Source organism: Elephantulus edwardii, unplaced genomic scaffold, assembly GCF_000299155.1.
Source record: "Elephantulus edwardii isolate Elephantulus edwardi_28Jun2011 unplaced genomic scaffold, EleEdw1.0 scaffold00192, whole genome shotgun sequence".
NCBI lineage: Eukaryota > Metazoa > Chordata > Mammalia > Macroscelidea > Macroscelididae > Elephantulus > Elephantulus edwardii.
Window position 1 is genome coordinate 1,997,985 of NW_006399942.1, and position 6,244 is coordinate 2,004,228.

Here is a 6,244-nt window from a genome sequence, read left to right on the forward strand (position 1 = left end):
AGAAGCTAATATGAATTGAAGAATTAATGCATTTGAATTTGTAGTGTTATTGAAGGTTATTGCACAATCTATGGACTGTTAAAATAACAGGCAAGTCTGTGTTGGAGGAAATATAACATGGGAGCTTGACCCTTAGAGGCAAGGATAGTGAAACTTCATCCCATATTCTTTCAGCACGTTTTCAGGAGAGACAGTCCTTGGAAAAAGATATGCTGAGAAATGTAGAGGGTCTGTAAAATAAAGGAATATCTTCAAAAAGATTAACTGACAGAGCGAGTGCAACAATTGTTGGATTTGAGCATAGCAGAGATCCCGATAATGGGGTAGGTTCCCATCTGTTCTGATGATCTCTATTATCTTTAGTTGATCCAATGCCACCTAACAACAGCAACAACAATATAAGGTCATGTATAAGTTTTCAGTATTTAAAAAATGTGCAGAAGATTAAAAAAACAAACAAACCTCCTTTGTCTCCATTTTAATGTGTCATCTTTTGAAATATAAAATATTAAAATACAACTTCTATGTTGTATGTCAATGTTCATGTTTTACATTTCATTTATAAGTATTTCCAGTTTTCCAATATTCAAGTTATGTACATTCCATATTCCTATTATTAAATGATGTTTGCTATTGTTTTTTCTAATTTCAACTGACCTCCAACCTGAGCTGTACTGTATACTACTTTATTATCCCGTATAACTATCCTCAATGGTTAGTTTTCATATGGTTTTCAAAGGTCTACTATTTAGGAAGTAGATGGCCCATCCTGCTTCCTAGTCTGTCTTAATTAAGGTATTCTACCAAAACCTGTCTATCGTGGGTAACTTTTATGGCATTTTACACACCAGAGGCTCAGCTTTCAGAATCTCAGAAAACTCATGATATCTCATTACAGCAAACTGACAGACAAGAGCTGTGTTACTTGAAGCTGTTGCTGCAGAGGATCAAGCAATACAGGCTTCAAAATAGATTGTATATCAGTGTCAAGAAAACAAAGATTCTTACCAATGGTAACATCGTGATGGATGGAGAGGACATTAAAACTGTCAACAGCTTTATCTTGCTTGGATCCAGAATTAATACCCTTGGTACCCACAGTCATGAAATAAGGAGACAAATTGCACTGGGAATATTTGCAGGTAGGGACATCTCCAAATTATTGAGGAGTAATGATGTCAGTTTGAGGATTAAGGTGCATCTGATTCAGGCCATAGTCTTTCTGATTACTTGCTATGCATCTGAGAGCTAGAAAAATTGACACCTTTGAGCTCTGGTGTAGGAGCAGAACACTGAATATCCCACGGACAGATATCCAAGAGAACAGATATGTCTTGGAGAGGGTGCAGCTAGAGTGCTCTTCGAAGACAAGAATGATGAGGCTTTGCCTTACACACTTTGGACACACTACTAGAAGGTGTTATTTCTTGAAAAGGGACATGATTCTGGAAGGGGTGAAGGGTCAGTGAAAGAAAGGAAGACTCTCAATCAGATTGATTTACACAGTGACTACCACAATGGGCTCATGTGTATCAGGAAGTGTGAAGATGGCACAGGATAGAACAAGATTCATATATTTTGTTTGAAGGATCACTGTGAATCAAACTCTACTGAACAGTATGGAACAACAACAACAACAACATCTTTTGTGTGAATGTACCATCATTTCTCAATCCATTCCATTATGAATGGATATTTGGGCTGATTCCATGCAGCAGTGAATAACACTGCTATGAACATTGGTTTACAAGTCTCCGTTCATACCTCAGTTCTCATTTTATCAGGGTATATTCCAAGAAGTGAAATAGCTGGGTCATATGGAATTTCTACGGTCAGCTTTTTGAGAAAGTGCCAAACTGCCTTCCAGAATAGTACCATTGTACAATCCCACCAACAATGTATAAGAGTTCCTATATCTCCACATCCTCTACTACATTTATTACTTGATGTCCTATTAAACTTTGCCACTGCTACTGGAGTGAGACAGTATCTCATTGGGGTTTTGATTTGCGTCTCTCTCACAATGGAATACTAAGCAGTACACAAGAGCAATAATTTTGTGAATTATTACCTAACTTGGGAGGGACTGGAGAGCATTATGCTAAATGAACTAACTCAGTCCCACAAGGACAAATATTGTGCAAAACAATTATTATAGAATAGAATAAGTGTGAGGATTCAAGGGGGAAGAAGGGTGGAAGCAGAGGGGTGATGATGTGTGGGACAGGGGACACTAATCATGGGATTGCACAGTTTGATGGGTAGGGAGGTGAAGGAAATGTGAAGGATCTGGTGTGAAAAGCAATGTATTCAAATTTTGTAAATAAACTAGTATAATACAGCAATCTCTTGATATGGAATACTTTTTTTAAAAAATGAAAAATAATCTGTTTCCAGCAGTCCATTCTGACTATCACAACTTCAAATACAACAGAACATAAGGGTGCTTGACCTTACATCATCTTCATAGTCATCAGTATGCTTGAGTCCATTGTTGAGCCCACTTGTCATTTTTTGTGTGGACTGTCATTCTTAGCCCCTCTGTGAACAACATTTGAAACTTTACCCTATGTCACACTCATGATGTCAATCTATTTCATTGTGTCAATCCATTCACTTGGGTCTTCCTTTCTTTTGCTGAACTTCTACTTTTCTCAGAATGATGTCTTTTACCAAGAACTAATGCCTTCTGACAACATGCTCAGAGCATGTGAGACGAAGTTTCAACATTCTTGTCTGTAAAGAAGGAGTACCTTGTTTAGGGAGTTTATCCTCCAAATTATATTATACAATATTCTTTAGCAATCCCTAGAGGTTTTATTGAATAATTTACAGAAACAAGCTCCAGCTCTTTTCCCCTATTCTGTCTTAGTCTCAAAGCTTTACTGAAATCTATCTACCATGGTTGATTCTGCTGATATTATAATACTTGTGGTAAGGTTTTCAACATCATAGAAGCAAATAAGCCATCATAAATAATGATAGGATAACACATTATATAGTATGTAAAATATTTGCTTCCTGTGATTCACTAAGTGGATTTTCCCTAATTCACATACCTTATGTTGTATCTAGGGCATGAATAATTCACAACAACAATTATACAGCTTATTGGGCTTTTGGTCTTAGATATGAAACTTTCTAATTCTCTCTTTCCTTGTATGAAGCAAAAGAATTAATTGTTTTGTCTATCCCACAGGGTGCATGTTGTGAGTATAACTTGTCAGTGTGTCATAAACATTGGGGAAATGTTATCTTGAGTAATGTAGACCAACCAAGCATCAGTTTAAAATTATGTAGATACTATGTAGATACTATTAGGTTTATTATTTTAATTACCAGTTATAAGAATAATTTTTAAGTCTCTGAAATTCTAGTCTACAAACATGGAAAATATCAGATATTTAGTTCTGTATCTGCTAACAATCATGTTCAGTTTCCTAACTTTTGATTGACTACACATCCATATAACAATTTCTAGTTTACCAGCATTCAAGCTACAAACAATCCATGTACCAATTGCTAAACAATGTTTGTTATTAATTTTTTTTTCATTTCAACTGGCTTCAAATAAGGGATCTACCATTACACTACTATCACTGTCCTCCTTTTTAAGTGTTCATAGGGTTTTCAAAAGACTTTTATTTGAGAAGTAGATGGCTCATCCTGCTTTCTAGTCTGTCTCAGTCATGTAGTTCCACACAAACCTGTCCACAATGGGAAACCCTTCTGGAATTTGACACACTATTGGCAAAGATTTCAGTATCACATCAATCTCAAGTAATCACAGTACAGTAAACTGACAGACAAGTGCTGCACTTAAAACAACCTTCTCTCTAAACACAATCAATAGCAGTCCTGAAGGCTGCAGGCTTGAGGACCCAACCAACTTTTAAATACAAAGGCCCACCCATCAGATCCTATTTGCCCACATAAGAGGCTTTCAACCCAAGCTTATTGTAGAGGAGAGCAGATACAGTTAATCAGTTTACTTTTGATTGCTAACACAATTAGAAATGCCTGAACAGTTTACCCCCAGTATTCATGTAACTCACAAACACTTACCAACTTCACCTAATCCAACTTCACCAAGCTAAAGGCTATTATTACTATTAACTTTGCAAAGGTGTGTGACTGTGTGGATCATAACAAGTTGTGGCTGACACTGAAAAGAACAGAAATCTCAGAGCACTTGATTGTGCTTATGAGTAAGCTATACCTGGATAAGGAGGCTGTTGTGCAAATGGAGCAGGGGAGCGCTGACTGTTTTGCAATTGGGAAAGGAGTGCATCAGGAATGTATTATATCCACATACCTGTTCAATCCATATGTTAAACAAATTTTCCAAGAAGCTAGACTATAGGAAGAGGAATGTGGCATCAATAGGAGGGAGATTCACCAATAACTTGTGTTAGGCAGATGACAAAACCTTACTTGCTGAATGTTAGGAGGACTTGAAGCACATGTTGCAGAGATCAAGAAATTCAGTCTTCAGTATAGATTGCATCTTAATATCAAGAAAACAAAGGTTCTTCCCACTGGACCAATATGCAGCATCATGATAACGGAGAGGAAAATATCTTGCTTGTATCCATAATTAACACCTTTGGTACCAGCAGTTGTGAAATAAGGAGATGCATTGTTCTGGGAAAATCTTCAACTAAGTATCTTTGCAAATGATTGAGGAGTAGTGATGTCAGTTTGAAGACTAAGGTGCATCTGATTCAGGCGATAGTCTTTCTGATTACTAGCTATGCATCCGAGACCTGGACAATAACGATGACAGAAAAATAATTGACACTTTTGAGCTGTGGTTTTATAGAAGCACACTGAACATCCCATAGATGGCCAAGAAAATGAATAGATATATCTTGGAGAAGGTGCAGCCAGAATGCTCTTTGGAGGCAAGAATGATGAGGCTTCACTTCACATTCTTTGGTCTTATTGCTAGGAGGTGCTATTCCTTGGAGAGGGACATGATGTTAAGAAGGGTGAATGGTCGACAAAAGATAGGAAGACCCTCAGCCAGGTGGATTGATATATTTATTGCTACAGTTGGCTCTTGCATGTCAGAAGTGTGAGGATGGCGCAGGACCGGACTAGGTTCAGATCTTTTGTTTCATAGGGTCACTATGAGTTATACTCAACTGAATGGCACCTAACAAAAAAAAATAACAAACAAAACACTTCCATATATGGCACATTAACTTTATGTACATTGTTCAATATATGAGACAAATATAAGTACATGTATCATTGCCATTTTAATGTTAAAAATAAGTGTTTATAAAATATTGAGGGATTTATTTGTCCATGTTCAATCCTCTGGTATGTGAAGAGATTGGATTTAGACATGAGCTGTCTAATAATGCACGTCAAGTTCTTAATCTTTCTGTGAGGTAAATACTGCAAAATACCTATTCAAAATCATTTACAGGAATACGGTCTACAGAATTTCAAGCAACATAATGTGTAAAATCCATAACCTATATTTTAAATTAAAATGTTTCGTTTATATTCAATAATTTTACCAAAAAAAGTATCATAAGATGATTTACACTTTTTTAGGATATCTGTGAAAACAATATCATGGATCCATTCATAGATAATTATTAGTAATGTTTTTTCAACAGACTTTTCCAAAGCAATTCATATCTTGATTTACTGGCTGCTAGTACCAAGAGCGTAGATTGTGGAGGCAAGCAAACTAAAGCTATTAACAATGTCAATCTCTTCACTATCTAACATGATGCTGTCAATCGGCCCAGTAGTGAGACTCTTTTTCCTTGATGTTGAGCTTCAAACATTTAAGGCTGCAGTCCTTGACATTCTGCAGCAAGGGCTTCAGGTCTTCCTCAGTTTCAGCAAGTAGGGTTGTGTCACTGAATGATGCAGATTGTTAGTGAGTCTACCTCCAACCCTAATGCCACATTTCTCGTCATAGAGCCCAACCTCCTAAAAATCTGTTCTCTTTATATATTGAAAAGGTATGCAGATAGGACACATTCTGGCATACACATTTCCCAATTTGGAACCAGTAAGTCTTCCTTTGTTGCTGTGTAGAACAGTCTTGGCACCAGCAGCCAGGAAATTAAAAGGCGCATTGCCATGGAAAAGTCTGCTGTTAGGGACCTCTCCAAAGTGTTGAAGAGCAGTGGTGTCTCTCTGGAGACTAAGGTGCGTCTGATACAGGCCATGGTCTTCGCAATCACCTGTTATGCATCAGAGAGTTGGACAATGACCA

General features: G+C 37.1%; 1 pseudogene; it reads left to right on the forward strand.

Annotated features, from left to right (window-relative positions):
• Positions 1-318: 318 nt before the first annotated feature.
• Positions 319-6,244, forward strand: part of LOC102855560 — a 28,754-nt pseudogene continuing 22,828 nt past the window's right edge.